Here is a 23,195-nt window from a genome sequence, read left to right as displayed (position 1 = left end):
GACCAGCTATAATCATATGTAGCTCACTGCTGACTTTTGTAGCAAAGTGTTATTGGAACAACAGCCATGCCCTTATGTTTGCTGATGGCTCTTTCCTGCTACAAGGGCAGAGTCAAGTACTTGCAACCCTTTGATCTGCTAGACTTAAAATATTTACTGTCAGGCTCTTTAGAGAAAAGGTGTTCCAACTTCTCCACTAGACTGTTAAATGTGTAAGGGCAGGGATTGTGAGTTGACCATATGGAAAACACATAATAAATATGGCTTCAATGGATGAATGACTTGATCAGGTTTGAAGACTTAGTTTGCTGGAATTCCAGGCAGCAGGGAGAACATGCACCACAATCAAGAAATAGCACAGTTGGGAGCCAGGTGGTGGTGCACCTGGTTGAGTTTGTACATTACAGTGAGCAAGAACTGGGGTTCAAGCCCCCTGCCCCCACCTGCAGGAGAAAAGCTTCCCAAGTGCTGGCTGACATAGTCTTGCAGATCTCTCTCTATCTTTCTCCCTCTCTCTCTCTCTCTCTCTCTCTCTCTCTCACACACACACACACACACACACACACACAATCTCCCCTTTCTTTCTCGATTTCTGTCGGGATCCAAAATAAATAAATAAAAACATTTTAAGAAATAGTACAGTTGTGCTGGTAATGGGGGAATTATCATCACACACACACACACACACACACACACACACACACACACACACACATACACACACACACACACACGGGATTGTAGAGGTTCAGAAATGAACAAAGTGGAGAGAAAGCTTCCCTGAAGATGTGACACTGAGAATTGCCCTACTAAGAGTCCTGCAGAGACAGGTGGTCATTTTCCAGAAGACAACAGAGCAGCACACCAGGTGGAGGGCACAGCAGAAATTAAGGTTGGAGGCTGAGTGATAGGCATGCTAAGTACACCAAGACTAGAAGTGCATATGATGGTGGTGACTGGGGCTCACATGATGCCAGATAAGTTTGCAGGATCTTAAAGGGAAGCAATTAGGAGCTTGGTCTGTGTTTTCTGAACACTGTGCAGTGGTGGGTGGTGTCAGTGGAGGCAGAGGAGGCATGTGGGACCCTTGTTGTTTCTCGACTCCTTCCAGTGCCCTTGGGGGGTAGAGGGTGGGGAATGCTTGCTAGGCATGGGTCAGGGAGTACAGGGGATCAGCAATGTGGGCCCAGCCAGCTTTGCTCAGCAACCTGGAGCTAGAAGCAGAGCTGTCAGGCAAAGTGCAGGATGAACTCTTCCACTGGAATTTCAGACAAACAACACATTGTGTTTGAGTATAAGTACATCCTCAGTATGACTTTTTCAAATTTTTTTATTTATAAAATGGAGATATTGACAAGACCATAAGAGGGGTACAATTCCATACAGTTCCCACCACCAGAACTCCCTATCCCATCCCCCACCACCTCTCTTGAAAGCTTTCCTATTCTTTATCCCTCTGGGAGTATGGACCCAGGATCATTATGGGTACAGAAAGTGGAAGGTCTGGCTTTTGTAATTACTTCTCCACTGAACATGGGTGTTGGCAGATTGATCCATACTCCCAGCCTATCTCTCTCTTTCCCTAATGGGGTAGGGATCTGGGGAGTTGGGGCTCCAGGACACATTGGTGGGGTCATCTGCCCAGAGAAGTCAGGTTGGCATCATGGTAGCATCTGGAACCTGGTATCCTCAGTATTTCTTAGGATGTACCTATGCTAACATGTAACTTTTTTTTTTACAAAGTGAATAGGTATCTGTACTTTGATTTGCTCAATCTGACCACCCAGTTGCAAAGGGACTGATCCTGAGTCTTTTCTTTTTGTTGTTATTGTTTTTTCTTTTTAAATTAAAAAAATTATTATTGAATAGAGACAGAACTAGATTGAGAGGGGAGGGGGAGATAGAGAGGAAAAGAGACAGAGAGACACCTGCAGCCCTGCTTCATCACTTGTGAAGATTTCCCCCTGCAGGTGAGGACAAGGGGCTTGAACGCATGTCCTTGTGCACTGTAGTATGTGAGTCACCTTCTGGCCTCTGTCTGTTTTATTTCTTAAAAACAGAGAAGGAGAGAGAGAGAGAGAGAGAGAGAGAGAGAGAGAGAGAGAGCACAAAACACAAGCTTCCTTTAGTGCATGGGGTGGGGGGAGGCACGTTGGAACCGGAGTAGCTCACAAGGTAAAGCAATGAACTATCCAAGTGAACTATTTTGCCAGCCCTGATCGTGGGTCTTTGTTGGTGACTTCAAAGTCAGGAAAACCTACCAGGGTAATCAGAAACAGGATGACAGTTTTGGGCCTGGTCATGGGGGCTGTAAAGCAGCAAGGAGCCCAGTCTTCTTGCTTTATGGGGGAAGGAAGAAAAAGCTCAGAGAAGGGCAGGGGCTAGCTCCAGGCTACACAGCATACTGCTTTTCTTTATGGTTGGTTGGCAGGGAGCTTGGAGTCTTGGAGTGGGGGAATTTGCTCAAAGGATGGACAGAGAACTTGGGGAGCTTGACGTGTGGCTTCTGGAATCTTCAAACCACCCCCATCTTGGCAGTAGTTGTGGTGTGTGATCTCTGCCACATCCCTTACCCTGTCCATGCCTAAATTCATTCAGCTGTAAAATGGGGCTAATTACACCCACCTCACAGGTGAGCTGTGAAGATTAATTAATGTTTGTAAAGGCTTTGTGATCCTTGGATGAAAGACGCTGCTTACATATAAAGGGTCATTATTTTTATTATTATTATACAAGTGCCAAGTATTATTACCTTAATTAGCTTTTCTAGATATCAAAAGCAATTAGACCCATCACTCGCTGAACTCCACTCTAGAAGCCCAAGTCACAGAAAGTCACACACCGGCCTGTCAGTTTGTGTTTTAGTGAGGGACTTACATAGGTCCAAAGCTGGTTTTCACAATTTGCAAAAGTAATTTGATTCCAGCTCTGGTCAGCTTTCACCAAAAAGTAAAATAGGCATTTTACAATTCCCTGGAAAAAAAGTTTTCTGTGGAATGCTGATGCAGAGAGCTCTGGGGCAGGTTTAACTTTTTGCCCCAGGCAGAATGGGCTGGATCTGGAAAGGAGTCCATTTTTCTTTTATATTCAGGGTCCTAGGCCTCAGTCCCCAGGGCCAGTCTGAGTGAAGGAAAGGCAGTCTGATTTTCTATGAAGGTTTCCTGTGTGTCAGACTTATCTCGGTGTCTACATATTTTTAATCACAGTGTACCCTTCTTTTTAAAAATGAAAATACAGTGACTCAGAGAGGTGAAGTGATTTGGAAAGGTCACACAGCTGAAAAGTGCATCAAGATATCTACCAACACCGAAGATAGCCTTTCTGATGTGATAGCCTACATCTGGGTTTGATATAGTGTCTTTCCCTGTGGTCTTTATGACTTTGATCAAAAGTGACCTATATGTCACAAGGGGTCTGCTTGCATTTGAGATTAGTTGGGACCATAGGGGACTCAGTAGGTTTCTGCAGTGCTGGGACCACCTATAACCCCTTGGTTCAACCTGGAGTCACCTGTTCAGTATTAGGAGCTAGTTTAGAATGCTTGGGCTCAGGTGGAGGAGGGGCCTGTGGCCTGAATGTGCCCCATCAGGCTAGGTAAGGCAGGACAGGGCAGCAATCAGCGGGGTGAGGCTTCCTCTGTACTGTCCAGTTAGCTGGGAGCGTGTGCAGATGGTTGTAATTAACTTTACCAGCATCCTTAACACAGGTAAAAGAACCTTTACCCCACTCCTCTTTCTTCTCTGACCAGCTTCCTTATTGGCTTTGAGGAGCCTTCCAAGGCTGTGAAGGAGCTGGGAGATAGAGCTACATTGCCCTTGTGTGATTATATCCCTATGTGCACATTCTACAAACCCAGTGTCTCTCTTTCTCTCTCTCTCTCTCTCTCTCTCTCTCTCTCTCTCTTCCTCTTCCCTCCCCTCCATTTTCTCTGTTTCTTTTAGATAAGTAGATAGATAGATATAGATAGATAAATAAATAGATAGATAACACAACACTAAAGCTTCCTTCAGTGTGGTAGTGGCCAGGCTCAAACTTGCCTTGCACACATGACAAAGCAGCACAGTATACAAGTGAGCTATTCTACCAGACCAGTCCACTTTTTTTTCACTGAACCTCTGCAAGGGCTTATTTGAGATCTTTGTAAAAACAGTGGGTATACAGAAGGGCAATGGAGTGCTGAGGGCTTGGTGGATGAAGAAGTAAGCATTGTGGGAAGAGACTGATGTCTTTGTGGGAAGATTACTGACTGAATGACTGGGTGGTAGCTAGCTACATGTATTGATGGATTGGCAAGAAATTGTCTGCATGGATGGGAAGAGTTGATGATACATTGGTACAGGGAACAGAGGGTAGATAGTAAATGTATAGAGAGGTTGGAGATTTGTGTGGGTAGAAAAATGGAAGAGTTTGGGAGATATGGTGCCTAGGTAGAAGAAGTATCAGTTGGGAAAGATATTGGCAGGTCCAGATGCTGAATCATGGATGAGTGTATTGGTAGAGGGGTAGAAGACATGGTGTGACTATAAGGTATGCAGAGGTTGAAGGGATTGATGAAAATATGGGAATATTATATGATAAGAGCAGGTGGGCAGATGGAAACAGGACTAGCAGTTGGAGAGAGAAGTTAGTCGATGAATCATGCAAACTTTGATAGACTGATGGCTTGACAGATGGGTGAAGGTAGGCAAATGGAGGGTTTTATTTTTATTATTTTTAAAAATGTTTATTTATTTATTATTGGATAGAGATAGAGAGAAATTGAGAGGGGGAGATAGAGAGAGGGAGAGACAGAGAGATACCTATAGCTCTGCTTCACCACTCATGAAGCTTTCCCCCTGCAGGTGGGGACCAGGGGATTGAACCTGGATCTTTGTGCACTGTAATGTAAGCACTTTACCTGGTGCACCACCACCTGGTTCCATTGGAGGATTTTAGATGAATGAAGATGTTAGAGAGGAGACCATCATTGATGAATGGGAAGAGCAACTGTTCAAGTGTTGGAAAGAAGGCAGGTGTGGAAAACATTTGGTGGCAAGGTGGAAGGGGTAGTAGAAGGAATAGTTGATGGAAAGGTAAAAGGTTGAATGATGAAGTTGACTTTGGGGCCCAGACATCCATCTGGATAGGCCTTGGATTCCTTCTGTCTGTGGCTGCTTGTGGACCCAGTCTAGTCTGTAGGAGCCTTCGGTGTCCACTCATCTCAGTGGGGAGCTGTGACTCCTTCTGCCCCCAGCCTTCCATCTGTCTTTCACCTTCAGTGCCAGGTTCTCCCTAGGCTCATAAATCCCCAGTTGGGCCAGCTTTCTGTAATTATCTCAGGAACATTAGCCCAAGAGGTGGGGCAGGTAGGGCTGTGAAGAAAGGGGCTGACTCAGAGACAGATGTCTGTCTTTTGGTGGTGTGTCAAATGTGGCCCATGTCCAGCGTGCCAGGCTCAGTGTCCCAAGGCACCTCCCTTGCCCACCGGCCATCTTGGGTCCCACCCTGCCCTCCTCCACAGAATTTGGGACTAGCAGGCTTATTAGGTAGTAACCTGCTAGATCTCTCTCTTACACCCTCTTTCTCCACCCCATTGCTCTTATTCTCATTTCTCACATCTTTTCTTTCCCCATCTTTTTCACTTCCTCTACCCCATATTTCTGCAATGTGTTCAGTTTCTACTTCTTCTATTTCTGTTGTTTTCTCTTATTAGGCTTCTACTCTATCCCTGTTATTTATTTATTTATTTATTTATTTATTTATTTATTTATTTTAGCTGTTTTTGTTCCCCTTGTTCATGTCCTCTGCTTTGCTCAGTTTCCCTCCTACCCTCTTGCTGTACCTCTCATGGGCAAGCTCCCCCACTTCACACAAGATACCTGCCAATCCATACACCCTGACAGTGATGCATCTTGAACATATGTTTCTTTTACAGAAAATAGAACCATATTGAGGGAAGTTCTGCTTTATGCTTTGAATTAAGTTTAGAATCTTATAAGAAAGCATTTTCATGTGTATTAATTTATGATAGAAGTAGTGTCATTAACCAGCAGGGACTCCTGGTCAGCAGTGAAAGCTGCTGATCTCTGCAGAGAGCAGGCCCTGAGCAAGGAAGACCCTTCCTCTGAAGTCATGAGTTCATGGCCAGGATTCTAGGGGCAAACACAGGGCCATCTCATATGGCCTATTTTTCTCAAGGAGAAGAAAAATATGGTGACAAAGAGTTCTTTGGGGTTGGGGAAACAGATTCAATCCCTCACTGGATATGGGTCCTGGGATAAGTGAATTGGCCTTTCTGATGCCAAGGGCTTGATTTTGAGACTGGTCTTACATAATGGTGCGAGCCAGTTAAACAGGCCACTGAAAGATTTGATGTCCATAGGACAAGCAGTCTAGAAGTATAAGTCAACATGCCTGGGTGAGCAAGCACAAACAATCTGAACTGGAACATGTGAGACATGTGGACCAGTGTCAGACTCTCCTCCCTTCTGAGCTCCACTTGGGTGATACCAGTGTCCTCCTGGAGCTATGGATGCACTTTTCATGGAATTCAAGCAGGCACCTTGCCCAAGAGTTTGGGAGAGCTGAGCAAGGAAGCCAGGCCAGGTGTTTGTTTGTTTGTTTAATTATTTATTTTTGCTGTTTTTGTTCCCTTGATCATGTCCTCTGTTTTTCTCAGTTTCTCTTCTACCCTCTTGCTGTGCCTCTCATGGGCAAGCTTCCCCATCTCACTTAAGATAACCTGTCAATAGGGGGAACTGAGGTTTATGTGCCTGTCATCTGGAGAATCTGCAGAGGAGCACTGTGTAGCACTCCGTGCTGAAAGCCCAATAATTACTGCTTGACTTTTCACCTTCTGAATATTATGTAAAGGATTTTTGGTGGCTTAAGATGACACAGGGTTATGCAGGCATGGGGAGTTCTGGGGAATGTAGACCAGCATAACTAAACTTATTTTGGTACTAATCTATCACAGTATTCATACCTGGTCTCTAGTATCTCTTTGAGTATCTCAGCATGCATTTTGGGGCTAACCATAGTGTCTTTTGTGACTTAGAACTTCGGGTGTATTATAGTATTTTTCAGATTAATACTTCTATTTGACATATTTGTGATGTTTGCCAACTGATTCTAGTGTAAAGCAGGACATCTGCATCGAAAGTGACAGTGAGTGGGGGAGTTTACACAGGGCTGGTGTGTAGCAGTTGCTCAGTACATGCAAGGATTAAAGAGACCCAAGGCCACACAACAGGTAAGTGGTGGCTCTTCCATATGCCTGTTAGTTCATGCTTGCATTATGTTACTCTACACCCTGAGAGGGAGAGGCCAGGGCAGGAAATAGAAGAGGACTTCATTTTGAGGATTTGGTCTCACATAATGGTGGGAACTGGTGGAATAGTTCCTATATGTTACTGTTTGGGTTTGACAGTAATAGAACAAGCAAGACTTGAACTTATGTCTAAGTCACTAAGAAGGGAACTGTGGGATTGCACTGATGCTACTCCTCTACCCCTTTCTCTTACTTTCTCAACAGACAGTAGTGAGTTTTTAGCACTGGGAATCAGCTTGGGGCTATGACTGGGATGACCCGTTTCCCAGTGGGCTGGAGAAGGGAAAGGACTTATTATTGTGTGCAGTGGTAGTAGTCAGCATGTCCTTCCCTTGCAGAGCCTATAATGTAGTTGACTATAATGGAGAAGTGACTGCCATTCCAAGAACTGTCTCCCCAAGTCCTTTGTGTAACATTGGACTGAGTGACAAGTCCTTGCCAGTGGCTTATCAGTGGAAATGATATGCATCATTTTCTGGCCAAGTTGCTTAAGAAAAGGGTGGAGTGTCCTCACTTGCTTCCTCATCTCTCTGGGCATGCCAACCCTCATGGTGCTCTTGAAACCATTTATAAACTGTGGCAGAGTGTCCAGCAGCCTGGATCTCCAAGTCAGGAAGGGGAACAGCAGCCTTCAACCAGGAGCATGCAGAGTGGATAGGTACTGAGTGGCAAATAACTGGTGGCACTTGAAGTTTTTATTTTGTTATAGCAGCAGGTATAAACTTAACCTGATGATTCTCACTGTTAGGCCCCAGCACCCACAATACCAGTATCAACAGGGAATTCAGGTGCAGAGTCTTGGGTGCTGAAGAGTGCTACTGTATCTGAAAATTCTGAGTAGGACCCAGGTATTTGTGTTTTAGCCAGTCTCTGGGGGATTATGATGCACAATCAGGTTTGAAAACCCATGCCCCAACTTGTACACCTGTCATTCCTAGCTCCTGGATGAAGAGTCAGGCTTTGGACCCTCAGGAGACTTTATACCTCCCATTGCCATCCTCACTCTATCCCATTCTTTTCTCTCTTGGAACCAGTAGTGACGTGCTCTGGCTTAATAAAAATATTTATTTATTTATGAAAAGAGAGAGAGAGAGAGAGAGAGAATCAGAACTGAAGTACTGCTCAGCTCTGACAAGGTAGTGAGGGAGTCTGAACCTTTAGCTTCAGGCCTGTGAGTTCGTGCTTGAATAGACAGAACTACCTTATCTCCTCAGCCTGTGCTCTGATTATAGGCGGTAGCACAATAAAATGACTTGCTCACGGGATAACTTGTTCACTCCATCCTTTTTTTTTTTTCTTCATTCTTTTGACTGTTACCGGTATGCCTGAGATGCTAGACTGACTGACATGTTTCCCTTGAGGAGCTACAAAGTGTAGTTGGGCCTATCAGCCCCAGAGGTAGACTTTAATCTCACTACAGGTTTAGAGAAGTAAATGCTAAGACAAAGAGAGTGCTAAAGTGTTTCTGTATGTGTGGTGTGTGTGTGCATGCACACATGCGTGTCCAGGATACAAGCTGGTTCTCAGTGCCTCCATTTCTCAATTCTTCCAGCAGTTATTAAATTATTACTCCCATATCTGTATCTTCCATATGGTTGGTCTTTTTGTAGACAGAACTCACCAACTGCAAGCTCTCTGCTCTGAAGGAAGAATTGCGTCAGTCATCTAGGTTACTTAAAAGAAAATTTGCTTATCACATTTTTCTGAATGGTAGATAGGATCATACATTTGCTTTATGTCTATGACTGTGAGTTCATATACATTCTGAAAGAGTGAAAAAATGAGTTAATTAATTAATAGGTGTCCAGTTAACTTGTTTAACACAGAGAGATGATAGCCTGACTTGTATATCTAGAAACTTGTTGGAGTCTTACACCTTGAGAGAATACTTTTCTGCAAAGAAGCTGGCATTCAGCTGAATTTGTTTATGGAGTATGGATATACAGCATTTTTGTGGGCTATGAAAGAAATAGACTTGAACATATATCAGAATCATCTGGAAGGTTTGTGCATAATTTAACACCCAAATATTGAAAATCTTTTTGAAGGGGAAGCTTTGAAGAAAACTATAATTTACTAACATGGCTTAAGGAAAAAAAAAGAGAGAGAGACTGAGTAGACCTAAAACCTTTGTCATATCATTCTAGAAAAAAAATTTAATTCTTATTTTTACAAATAAGGGAATTAATGCTCAGAGAAATTAAGAGAGTTGCCTAAGTTTCTTCAGATTGGAAGCAGTGTAGGCTGGGTATAAGGGTGGCATCAAGGCCAATAAGGTTTCTACTGGGTTCTCCCCAGGCATGGCTGCTATTTGGTTACTCCATTAAGACACACACTTGAAGGCAGCTCTATGGGAGGCATCTGGTATCTAATTTTTCCCTGAGCATTTAGCCATGTCCAATGAATGGCCCTGCACAATAGTCCTGCACTGCTTCTGGATTTTCAGTAATGCCCAAGTGCAAGGATCAGGACTGAGCAGCCTGCGCTTTGGCTTCTGGCCCTTTGACTCAACAGCCTTCCTGGTCCAAGGACGCCCAGTACCTGACTCTGTGCCCATAGTTGCAGCCCTGCCCTTGGAGCCAGGTTACCTTCTTGAGAAGCAGGTGGCAGCCTGCTCTGGAGTCTGAGTGACTGACAGACTCCTCCTACTATCAAAATGATAAAATAAGTCTTAACATATAAATTGTGGTGTTGGGGGTTGATTGAAGACCCTGTAGCTGATCTTGATAGCCCTTGTGAAGTGGTATCTATAATCTGTGTTGTATCCTTTCATCCATTCTTTTAAAAGTTATTAAATTATTTAATTTTTCATAGAGACAGAAAGAAATTGAGAAGGAATGGGGAGAAGTAGAGAGAGAGAGAGAGAGAGAGAGACAGAGAGACATCTGCAGCATTGCTTCACCAGTCATGAAACTTCCCCAATGTATGTTAGGACCAAGATTTTGAACCTGGATCCTTACTCATTGTAAAGTATGAGCTCTGCTGTGTGTTCCAACTCCCAGTCCTTGGTTTCTTTGTTCTTAAGTTTTTTTGAGTTGGCGTTTTGTCTCTTAAAACCTGGAGTCCTGACTAATACAGTTTGTCTTGACTTTTCCATCTCTATCACATTTGAGTGGTAACTTATCTCCTCAAGACCTTATAACTCTCTCTCTTCCCAGCTCTTCCTCTTAGGGAACAGGCTGCAACACATCCAACTTATTGCATCAGGTTGAATGTTTGGTCTGATCCTGAATATTTTAATGACTGCCATGAAGATAAGTAACCATGAAAGAGTCTGCAGACGTGGGGATTCAATGGAACACAGCTGTTCGGGGGAGGCAAATAACCAAAATGTAATAACGATAGCCAGCACGGATTGAATCAGAAACTGTACTCAGTACTTGAAGAGCACTCATTCATTCATTTCATCCTCACAATGGACTTTACACTCAGGTTCTTTTCTTTTCTTTTTTTCTTTTTCTTATTTTATAGACAGGGACACTGAGGGCCATGGGACTGTATTTGCTTAAGGTCAGAGTTAGAATGTGGGGAAACCAAATTTTGAACTCAGGACTCACACTCTACAGTCTGTTCTTCACCATTCTATTTACTTCGTTATGTTAGTGTGGTGGATGTTAGTTGGCCTTTCCTTTCTCCAATTTTTTTTATTAGTGATTTAACAGAGTTTTACAAAATTTATAAGTTTTTTTTTCGGGGGCTATAATGTTGCAATTGTTTATGATCAGTCTGAGTCACTACACCCTGTGCCAAAGTCTGTGTCTCCCTCCCACCCCCCATAACCACTATAGTTCTCACAAAGAGTTTGGCTACATATTTTTTTTTGCAAGTTGATTTGTTTTAGTCATCTACATTCCACATATGAGCAAAATCATCTAGCAGTTGTCCATCATTTTTAATCATTTCACTTAGTGTGATTATGTTAAATTCCATCCATCTTTCCCAAGTGACACAATCTCATCTGTTTTCAGTGCATACTGCTCCATTGAGTATACAAGGTGGCCTTTTATCAAACTTAGCTTTACTGCCTGTTACAGTTTTTTCAGGTCTTTTAGAGTATGGCTCCTGCCACTTTCCAGTCTGTTTTCCCTAAATTATGTATACTATGTTGCCTTCCTTGAAGCATCTTCTCTATAAACCTATGGAAGTTTCATCTGTAGAGCTCTGGGTAGGTTCCTAGCAATGGGCTCCCAGTATCATATATATGTTTCTGCAGAACTAGCAAAAGTAAGATATATAAGGTGAAATAAGTAAGACAACCAACTCTCTTTTCTGTCTTCTGTACTTTTCTTCTGCCTCTTCTCATTGCCTGAGTGGCTCCAGAGTCTTTGAGGATCTAGCTAGGTGGGAGTTGATTGGAAAAGATACTTAGTTTAAGGTTATAGTGACATGCTTTGCATTTGCTTCCACATAGCACTGTTAAGTAATTTCTAGTCACCCTGGTGTAGAAATTGCTTCCAGGGAAACTTGTACCAGCTACTGTGCTGACTTGACTGTGACATGTGACACGTTGTGACATGAAGGCTTGGCACCAGATGCTGTGTCAGGACATGAACGTGTCTTGTGGCACTCAAATTATGGAGAAGAAACTAAGTTTGAAATTCACAGAACCAGAAACTAATCTGTGCAAAATTCTCACAAGTCTCAGAACTCAAACTTGAGAACACTTTTTTAAAGACTTTGACAAATGTTTAACAGTTATAAAAAGGGGGAGGTCTGACAGTTATAAATCTAAAAGACATTTTTGAAATTATCAATTATAAAAATAATGCTGACTGCTATCAAAAATAGTTGTGCTATGAGGTGAGTTGGTAGTGCACCTGATAAAGTATACACATTACTGTGCAGGAGGACATGGGTTCAAAGTCCTGGCCTGTCTCTGCAAGGGGCAACTTTCATGAACATTGGAGCAGTGCTGGAGGTGCCTCTTTTTCTTTCCCCCTCCCTTTTCCTCGCCCCTTGATGACTCCTATCTCTATCATGAAAAAAAAATAGATAAAAATGGCGACTGGGAGTGGTGGAGTTGTATGGCCACTGAGCCCTTGTGATAAACCTGGTGGCAAAACAAACCAACATGAATACACAAAAAGCAACTGTGTTATTTACTGACATGTACAAAGACAAAGAGAATAAAGTGAAAATATGAGGGTGAAGTATTCTAGAGGTATGTCAGGCAGTTATTTAATACATAATACAACTATTTTTTTCTAGATGTTGTAGTGTTTGTGCTATTTTTTAATTTGAAAATTTATTATTATTTGGGTTTTTATTCTAAATGAATATTCCTCTATCTAAATTACTATTATTTAAAAATTATTTATTTATTTACTGTTGGATAAAGACAAAGAGAAATTGAGAGGAGAGGAGGAGGTAGAGAGGGAATGAGACAAAGCGATACCTGCAGCCCTGTGTCACCATTTGTGAAGTGTCCCCTCTGCAGGTGGGGAATAAACCTTGAACTTGTGCACTTAGCCAGGCCCACTTTCACCAGACCTTTTAATTTCAATTTTTATTTATGTATTACTATTTTTTTTACTGACATATAATTTATATATAATGAAATGCAAATATTTAAGGGCACAATTTGTGAATTTGGATAAATCTAACTACAACCACTAAAACATCTCCATGACTCCAAATGTTTCCCTCTTACCTCTTATGTCAACCTACCCGAATAGGCCTGCCTGAGGGAACCATTTGTCTGCTTTCTATCACTATAGGTTCTGATTATTCTATGGAATGAAATTATGGAATGGTGCAGTACCTTTTCCCTCCTGCTATTCCCCCTTACCTGAAAAGAGGCAGATGCTCCAGTATATTTATTTTGTTTATGATTTAGCATTTTATTTTCTTAAACAAAACCTCACAACTGGCTCTGACTCCAAGCTCTGGCTATGCCAAGTGCCTCTGGCCATCAAACATCCCAAGCACCAATCCGAGTTCATGTCCTGAATGCTCTGCTTTCTCTGCCCACAGTGCTCTTCCCTTCTTACCCACTGGGTGAACTCTAGCTCATCTGCTGTTGTCCAGGTAGATGCCTCCTTGTCTGATTCATCCCGTCAGAATAGTGCTCTTCTTTCTTTGTCCTGGAAAGCATTTGGCTTATGCTTCTGATTTTTGTTCATTTTATTCATTTATTTTACACTAGGGTTATCTCTGGGGCTTGGGGTGAGCACTATAGATCCACCTCTCCCTGTGGCCATTTTCCCTTTCTTCCTATTTTATTGGATAGGATAGAGAGAGTTTGAGAGGGGAGGGGAAGATAGAGAGGGAGACAGAAAGACAGACAACTGTAGACCTGCTTCACTGCTTGTGAAGCATCCCCCCTGCAAGCGGGGAACTGGGGCTTGAACCGGAATTCTTGCTCAAGGTAATGTGTGTGCTCTACTGGGTGTAACATCGTCTGGCCTCCTATTTGCTCATTTTATTGTATTATATTGAGATTGATTTACTTCTTCTGCCTTTGTTGTCCCATAGAGTAGGAGGTTCTGGATGCAGGAGCTGGTTGCTAGCCAATAGGAGACATTTGCTCCTCTCTACCCCTCTTCTCAGTCAGCCTTATTTTTAGTAACAATTGCTGGTTCAAAATGGGAAGAAGAAAACAAAACAGTAAATCTTGATACTTTTATCTGGATAGTTTGTTGAAAAGAGGCAGTTTCTTCCTTCAGCTGTAGCTACTTCTCACTGGCTTCCCCATACCCTCCCTCCCTTGTCCCTGCCCCTGCTCCCTGCATCTAATGAGACTGAGTGACTATTCATGAGAACAACCCCAAATGAAGTGCTGTGCTGGTGCCCTGCTCTGGACATGGACTGAATACTGGGTGAAGGGGATCTTATTTGGAAACAGGCTCTTTTCAGATGAAATTTCAGTGAAGACCTTGAGATGACACCATTCTGGAGTTTAAATTCAGTGACATGTAATAGACAGAAAAAGAGAAGCTTCACAAAGACACAGACAGGGAAGAAGGCCAGGAGAGGCAGAGAGAGATTGGAGTGAAGCTGCTATCAGTTAAGAAACATCAGGAACTACCAGATGTTGATGAGGAAGTGTCCTCTGTGAGCGCTATAAAGGGAAGTACAGCCCTGTCTTAGCTCCATCTCAGAATTTTGGTCACCAGAATTGTGAGAGAACAAATTTCTCTTATCTCTTTCTCTATTTCTCTTTAATTGGGAGGATTAATGATTTACAGTAAATAAAATTGTTGGTACATGTGTAAAATTACTCAGTTTTCTGCCATTATTTCTTTTTAAATATGTATTTACTTAGAGAGAAAAGGAGGGAGGAAGATAATCAGAGCACTACTCAGTTCTGGCATAAGGTGGTGCCAGGGATTGAGTTTGTGGCCTCTGGGTCCTCAGGCAAGAAAGAAGCAAGTTAATGCTCTAACAGGCTGAACTGTTTCCTTGCCCCTAATTTCTGTTATTTTAAGTCACTTAGTTTGCCTTAAGTGTGGCAGGCCAAGCAAAGTATTATAGACTTACCAGTCTTGAAGATTTGCACATCAAATGTAATGAATGCCACTTCAGAGATGTCATATGAAGACTCTATGGTATTGCAGTCACAGCTTTGTCACAAAGAAGCCAAACCTCAGTGGGCTTTATGAACATTTAAAACTGCACAGAAGGTAAAATACTGTTTTATATTTTTAAAGATAAAGTTTTTTTTTTGGGGAAATAATTAAGAATTATTGAAATGGTAAAACAGCCCAAATTAAATAAATAGATACTATTTTGCCCAGAAAATTCACAAATATGAAAAATAATGAAACACAAAGTTCTTACAGGATTGGAGTTTCGGTTTAACACACAGAAGAAGAGTACCAGGACCATTTTGTATATTGCAGCCTGATGAAACCAAACTGTTGGTTTCTCTTCTCTTCTTTTCTCTCCTCTCTCGGGTCAGCTAGGAATACCAAAGGAGACCACCTTGGACCACAACAAGACAGGACTAGAATGACCTAAATCACCAGTCAGTGCAAATACATGTGGCTCATGAACAGAGAGGAGTCTAGGGAGAGATTAAGTGGCTGGTAACAGTCTGGCAGTTTAACAGTTGAGATGCCACCTCCAGTCTGTTTTACGAACAAAAAGATGCCTGAAGGGAGAAGAGGACTCCCCTGAGACTCACCAAATGCAACTGTGAGTCTCCATTGCTACTGCCCTCAGAATCTGGAGCAGTGGGAGGCCTTGTGTGACACCAGGGGACAGAGAACTAACCAGGAAACTCAGGAGCTCTATACCTCAGTGTCCTAGTGGTGGGGCAGTGAGAGTCTCTTTGTATAACCACTGGATTATCTCTGCCCCACCATGCTTTATCTCTTTGGTCAAGACTCAGTGATTAAGCTAAGAAGCCTACTTATAGTTTAAAAGCCCTCAGGCTCCCATAGCCTACAGGGAAGAAAAAGAACAAAAGAGGCTTTTAAGTCACTGTGCTCCAACTCAGGGATTAAAATAATATTGAAACAACTGTCAATTTCCACAACTGTGAACCTTTAATACCTTACTTAGACACAAGTCAATCCAGGCAAGAGTGATCAGCAATTTGAAAAGTACTGAGAGAGGGACTTCATAACATATTATATAAAATGGTTAAACCAATAAGAAGAAATATTGGAGAAATGAACCAGGACAAGATTCCAGCTAAAAGCCCCCCAGAGGGTGAAGCACAAAATAATGAGGTCAACATCCAAACACTAGTTAAGGAAATAATCACAGGAGTGATTAAAGAGTTTGAAAGAATTGTCATCAGAAATGCAGAAGTAACAAATCAGACTCTGGAAGAGAACACTAATTATCTTACAGGATTGAAGAAAACATGGAATTTTATACTTATGGTAGACATGTAAACCTCCTGAATTTGTCAACAGGTAAAAAACATTTTAAAAGGTGCATATTCTTCAATTAATGTATTCTACTTCTAAGAATTGATACTTAGGCGATATCAGAGATCTGAATGATATAAAGACATATTCAGGGTGGGCTGGAGCAATAGCATAATGGTTATGCAAATAACTTTCATGCCTGAGGCTCCTGTAGTTCCAGGTTCAATCCCCAACACCACCATGAGCCAGAGCTGAGCAGTGCTCTGGTTTCTTTCTCTCTTGGTATCTTTCTTTCTCATTAAACAACTTTCTAATAAAAAAAAGTATATATATATATGACATATTCAAGGCTACTCAATATAATGTTGGGTGTAATAGTGAGAAATTAGAAATAATATCCTTGGGGGTCGGGAGGTAGTGCAACAGGTTAAGCGCACATGGCATAAGGATCCCAGTTCGAGCCCCCGGCTCCCCACCTGCAGGGGGATTGCTTCACAGGTGGTGAAGCAGGTCTGTACGTGTCTATCTTTCTGTCTCCTCTCTGTCTCCCCTTGTCTCTTGATTTCTTTCTGTGATTGCTATCTAACAACAATAGCCATGACAACAACAATAATGACAACAGCAAGAACAACAAAATGGGAAGGATGACCTCCAGGAACCATGGATTTGTAGTGCAGGCACTGAGCCCCAGCAATAACCCTGGAGGTAAAAAAAAAAGAAATAATATCCCTAAATTATATTGGTTAAATATGTATCAATACATCCAGGAACACTGGAGAAAATGCAGCCTTCAAGCTTTCTATTACGGAGACATAACTAGTAACTCCACGAAATACTCATGACATGACATTAAACAGAAAAAGATAATGCAAACCAGTTTTCAGTGTGATTCTGATTTACTTCAAAATGTACATAGCAAAAGAAAAAAAGACTGCATGCAATACCTTATCAGTGGTTATTTCTGAATATTGAGATTGAAACTCACCACCTCTGCTCCCACATATCTAATTTTGTGAAAACTCTCAAAAAAAAAAAAAAAAGAAACCTAGATTATTATTTTTTTTTGCAATAAGGAAGAAAAGTAAATACAAACTTAAATCATACTAAAGTATTTTTTATTTTGTTAAGCTCTACTAAGGGTTATCATTTGCTTCTATTTAGACTCAAGTTCCTATGCTCAAGATTCCAAAAGCACTCAAAACTAGGAGAGTTATCTATAATATGTAAGATATACATATACTATATAGTATAATATGTATTATATTATACACATATATTTTTGTATGCATATACATATGTATTTATATGTATATATACATGTACATATTTGTGGATTGGGGAACTGAATCCATTTTTGCCAGTATAGCTGTCATTTAACCTTGAAGACAAAAATATAATTGTTTATATATATATCATGCCCACAGGACTCTTCCTCCATGGCAGAATAGAACGTTCCCCTTCTCTCCTCACAACAGTGGAGTCAGTAACAGTTAGCCTCACCTGGCTGAGAACATAGCCTGACCTGGGTCTTACAGTCTTGCCTTCACAGCATGCCTGCATCTGAATCTTCATTTTACAGGCTTCTCAAAGGAGGTCTTATTCGAAGTGGTTGTTATAACAGGAGCAGGGTCAGCATATGGAAATGGGAAATAAAAGGAACTGTTTCCTTTTCTTTCTATGAAGCCAGAGCTAAACCCAGGTACAGGTTCATGTGTAGGTCATGGGAGAGACTCCTGGGTTCCTAAGTCTCTCTTTTTCCTCTCCAGATTTTTGGGTACTCTTTCCCAAGGAGCATCTGTTATTGTGCATAGAGCGATTACACATTCCATGTTAACCAGAGACAGTGTCTGTGTAATTGTGATTCCCAGTTCCCCTTGAACCCTATAGTTTGGATGGTAAACAAAATTATTACCTTGAATTTTAGTTTAAATTGTGAACTATAACATATGACTCTTTATCCAAAGAATACTTGTTGTTATCACTATTGATGCCTTACACATAGAGTTAATCCTTGTTACTGTCTAGTCACTGGACTCTATGTAGCTAATATATCACAGTCATCTGTGATAAAACCAACACATCCTCAACTAATCCAACTTATTCCTTCCATGTCTATTCTCTTTCCTGAGTCTATTCTACTATTATTTGGCACCACCATGTTCCTACTTAACCAAACTGATAATCTAATGTTATCTTTGACTACCTCTAATCAGTCCTGCAGTTCTAATGATTCTATCTCCTTACTATCACATGGTACTGGAACTATTACCTGTGGAGAATTTGGAGCCAGGGAGTTACTATCTTTCTGTTTGTTATACCTGCTTCAGTGTATGAGTCTCTTACCATCTTTCTGTAGTATAGTGTTCTCTATTTCTTGTGACACGTTAGGTGATTTCAATTCTCTTTTGGTGCCTAACTTGGAATGTGCTGAAATCACACATCTCTGGGAGACAGGATTATCTTTGTTTGAGTCAGATGTTGACTTATGTTCTAATCAGTAAGAGAGAGAGGCATATGGTGCAAGTATGACCTTTAAAAATGTATGTAGTTGGTAGAATAGCATTGAGGAGATGAAATAGTTGAACATAACTTTGTCAGTAGTGTGAGTGGAGAGGTAGACTTAATAAACAACAAAAAGCTGTATAGTTTTGACTCTGGTAACCACACAAGAAGGAAAAAACAAACAAACACCAAAATAGGACTTAGGAAAGTTACTTCCAAGTCCAAATTTGATGCACTAAGAAGGATGGCTCAAGTTGCGGGTTAATAAGAGAACTATTGAGGCTATTTCTATGTATTGATCAGATCTGTCACTCATTAATTCAGTCATCCCCTACTTTTAGTGCATTAGGTATATCATAATACATTTACTCTCACAGAGCTCACTCAAGGTTCTTCCGCTGGTGTGGTTTTATAGGAGGAAATAAGCCAATTGTTTATGGAGTTCTTTTGATGTTTCACTTTTCCTATTAGAAATCACCATAAAAAATCTTGGACTTGAAGAAGGTGGAGATCATTTCCTGGGTGAATCTGGAGAACTAGCTTGAATACCAATTAACTTTTGCTTTGATTTACACCCCCCCTCCTAAGTTCTTTTTGCATCAACCACAGAGCAAAGCTCACCTAGGGAAGGGGGAAAAGAAGGTAAGGGGGTATCATGCTTTGATTTCTAGTAAGAAATATAGATTTAGATTTCATCCTAGTTCTAGCAAAGAACTCTTAGTTCTAGCAAAGTATGTTAAAATGTTAAGTACATTAAAATGTGTTTTTATATCCTGAAAAAGCCCTTTCCAAGTATGCCTTATTTTAAATTAATGATGTGGGTTTTAGAAATCCCCTAGGTCATCTAACAACTTTCATTCCCACCCTCTGACTTCCCTCCTTGGACAAAAGAGGGGCTGGATGTTGAGTCAGTCAACAATTACTAAATCAATAATTCTTATACAATGAAGCCTCCACAAAATCCCAAAGGACAGGGTCGAGAGAAGTTCCAGGCTAGTGAACAGTGAACAGATGAAGGTGCTGATAGAGTAGTGTACTTGAAGAGGGTATGGAAACTACATCCATCACCCTAGTCTTGCCCTATGCATCTCTTCTATCTGGCTCTTCCTGAGAGGTATTATTTTATATCAAAGCTGTTATTTAACAAAGGAAATGTTTCTCTGAGTTCTGTGAACTGCTCTACCAAATCAAGTGAGCCTAAGAAGGGGTTTGCGTGACCCACTGATCTATAGTCATTTGGTCAGAAACAGAGGTGACAACCTGGGATTTGTAATTTATGTCTGTTGTGTGTGTGTGTGTGTGTGAGTGTGTGTGTGTGTGTGTAGATGGGAGGCAGTCTTATAGGCCTGAACATTTAACTTTTTGGATCTAGATAGTATTAGAATTTAGTTGAATTATGTAACAACCTACTAGTGTCAGATAATCTCTTGGATTACCTGAGAATTGTGTACAATACACATATCCTGGAGAGATTGATCCTATTTGAAGACCTATGTCAGTTGTTCTTAATTAATTTGGTCTAGGGTCTAGAATGGATTCCATGGCGTATTGCACCAAAGTAAAAGACTCTGGGGTGGGTGGGGAGGGGGGAGAATACAGGTCCAAGAAGGATGACAGAGGGGTTGTACTGTTACATGGAAAACTGAGAAATGTTATGCATATATAAACTATTGTATTTACTGTTGAGTGTAAAACACTAATTCCCCAATAAAGAAATTAAAAAAATATTTTAAACCAACAACAACAAAAAAGGATTCCATAGGGATATGGATCAACATGCCAATGTCCAGTAGAGAAGCAATTACAGAAGACAGACCTCCTACCACCTGCACCCCAAAAAGAATTTTGGTCCATACTCCCAGGTGGGTAAAGTATAGGGGAAGATAACCAGAAGGCTCTGTATCCCAATTATAATGAGTCCTGAAGTGCTGATTACCAGGAATCTTGTTTTTATACCATCACTGAAAGGGAAGTGAATCTGAAAAACACCAGAGAAAATTAGTCTCCGTTTCTCTTATCTGAGAGAGAAGAGGGGAAAAAAGGAACGACACTTGGAAGTGGTGATAGGTTTAGGTGTGACTTAGAAAGGAAGTGAAAGCAAGATCATAAAAAAAGGACAGTATATATATATATCTATCTATATATATATAGATAGATATATAGATATAGACACAGGTATATAAGTCAGGCAATATCTTGTGATCTTGGGAGAACTACTACTGAACTACTACTACTGAAGTCTCCAATGGAGGGCATGGGGACACAGAACTCTGGTGTGGGAACAATATGGAATTAACCCTTATTATCAATATTAAATCATTAATAAAAATAAATTAAAAAAATAAATCTGAGGGGGTGGGGGAGAATGGATTCCAGCAGTTTCTCTTAAAGGAATGCATTTGTCAGTATTGTATAGTCCCATAGCTGATAGAGTTCTCTAGATTTTTGATAGCTATGATTGAAAATACATCATTCAAACAAACTGGCACATATTTTATTTTGTTATCTCCAGGGTTTTACCCTTAGTGCTGACTTTTTGGATCTAAAGAGAAAGGTAGATGATGAGAGGGATAGTCATCACAGTCCTGAAGCCTCCTCCATTGTGGTGTGGGCCAGGCATAAATCTGGATCATATATTTGAAAACCAGACACATTTTCCAAATGAGCTATCTTCCCAGTGCAGGTATTTATTTTCTTTTAGTTGAATATCCTGATCCATTAGCTTTGATGTAACTTTTAACAAGTATCTGTAGATGAGTTCTGCTTTTGGAGTTCAAGTCTACTCCAGTTAATTTATCCTTTCAAAGAACCAGACTAATCCACATCAACTGAACATCTTTTATGTACCAGGCTTTGTTCTATGTGCCGAGGATATTAGGATAACCAATACAGGCAAAGACCCATTCTCAGGGAGCTTACATTTTTGTGTCCTTGACTCATAAGTATTAAACTGGAATATAGCCTGGGACATAGAAACCATTCATTCATAGCTATGTGTTGAATTTATTAGTTGAATGATCTTACTGACTTAGACTTCCAAAACATCGTTACCTACCCAGTCCTGAGACTGGGTCTTCCTACACCTTCATTCGTTATCTTCAAAATCACTCTTTCAAATCACTTTATCAGCAAATGAGATGCGTGCATAATTGTAGCAGTTAAATTGCTTGGCCAGCTGCTTATTTCTTAATAGACACCTCACATCCAAATTTTAATCTGATGGTCCTTTGGGCACATGAGCCTAATAGACCCAAGTAGATTCTGATAGACTGGTATTTCCAGGGGTTTTAAAAAACCTTGAAGTAGCCAGGAGTGTAGTTGTATTAAGGAAGATCTGGAAACTCTGAGGTCACAGCAGCCCAGCCTTTCTGAACCTCAAAGAGGAACTATCATTTAAAGATGCCTTTGAGGGCACAATTTCCAAATTTCATTCTGAACTGTGAATACACTGGCAAATTTCTACAAAAGAATAGTTAGGTTGCTTGAATTAACTCAGATGGTTAGTGGGGTTGAATGGCAGCAGAAGGAAGGGCAAAAATGGACCACTCTTTGCTGATTATATTATATTATATTATATTATATTATATTATATATACCAACAGTTTCACAGTGCCAGCCAGTAGTGTGTTTGTAGAGCAAAGCATTGCAGCTTTTCAAAGAAATCAGCTGGATAGCTTCCAACTTAAATGGCATCTGGCTATGGTAAGTGCCCCTGGCACAGCCTCTTTTGCTTTCCAATTAACCTCTTTAATGAAGATGTAGAAATAGCCCTGCCCCACTATCATAAAAGTGGAGACACTCTTTTCCTTGCCCCTCTTTGAATTGACTGAGAATTGTAGCATCTGCAACAATTAAACTGCAGAGCCATCTCTTAAGTCTGTGCGCATTGCTCTGTATTTTTCAGAGATTATGTCTTACTATAACATGACAGGGTGGGAAGTTGTGGATCAACACACACTGATCTTAGGAGGAATAGATATCATAGGGAAAGTTTTGTAAATGAGGATAGAAAAGAAGAGAATCTAAGTAGCAGGATCTGTTGGAGATGATGGATCTTTTCATATATTCTGTCAGTTCTGTATGTCAGAATAAGGCAGAGGAAATTAGAGAAGATTTCACTTCAGTAAACCTGAGATCTATTAAATAAAAGGTTGAAAAAGGGAATACCAGGGTTGAAAATTAATTTTTTTCCCTGAACAAATGCTATAATTAATTAATTATTACCACAGGTTTATCACTGGGGTTTGGTGATGGAACTATAAATCTTCAGCTCCTGGTGGCTATGTTTTCTTTTCTTTTTGTTTTTTCTTTCTATTTTTTATTTGACATGACAGAACTTGAGAGGAGGGGAGGAAAAGAGAGAATGAGAGAGAGAGGGGGAGGGAGAGGGAGAGGGAGAGAAAAATAGACACCTGTAGACCTGCAGACCTGCTTTACTGCTCATGAGGCTTCCCTCCTCTATGTGGGGTGAGGGAGCTTAAACCCAGGCCGTTGAGCATGGTAATGTGTGTGCTCGACCAGGTGTACCACCACCACCCAGTCACCTCAAATGATAGAGTTTCTAT

The 23,195-nt window shown here is 41.0% G+C and overlaps 1 long non-coding RNA gene across 2 annotated transcripts in view; it reads left to right on the top strand.

The window, feature by feature from the left end:
• LOC132538111 (uncharacterized) overlaps positions 1-23,195 on the top strand; it is a 50,095-nt gene that overhangs the window by 7,450 nt on the left and 19,450 nt on the right. The window contains exon 2 of one of the 2 annotated variants that reach the window (XR_009549520.1): positions 14,745-14,931. The exons of the other annotated variant lie outside the window; for it this stretch is intronic. This is a non-coding gene — a long non-coding RNA (uncharacterized LOC132538111). The remainder of the gene's footprint in view (positions 1-14,744; positions 14,932-23,195) is intronic. 2 annotated transcript variants of the gene reach the window in all.

This window comes from Erinaceus europaeus, chromosome 1 (assembly GCF_950295315.1).
Source record: "Erinaceus europaeus chromosome 1, mEriEur2.1, whole genome shotgun sequence".
Classification (NCBI taxonomy): domain Eukaryota; kingdom Metazoa; phylum Chordata; class Mammalia; order Eulipotyphla; family Erinaceidae; genus Erinaceus; species Erinaceus europaeus.
The sequence above is the reverse complement of the archived record's forward strand: the minus strand, read 5'-3'. Positions and strand labels throughout refer to the sequence as shown.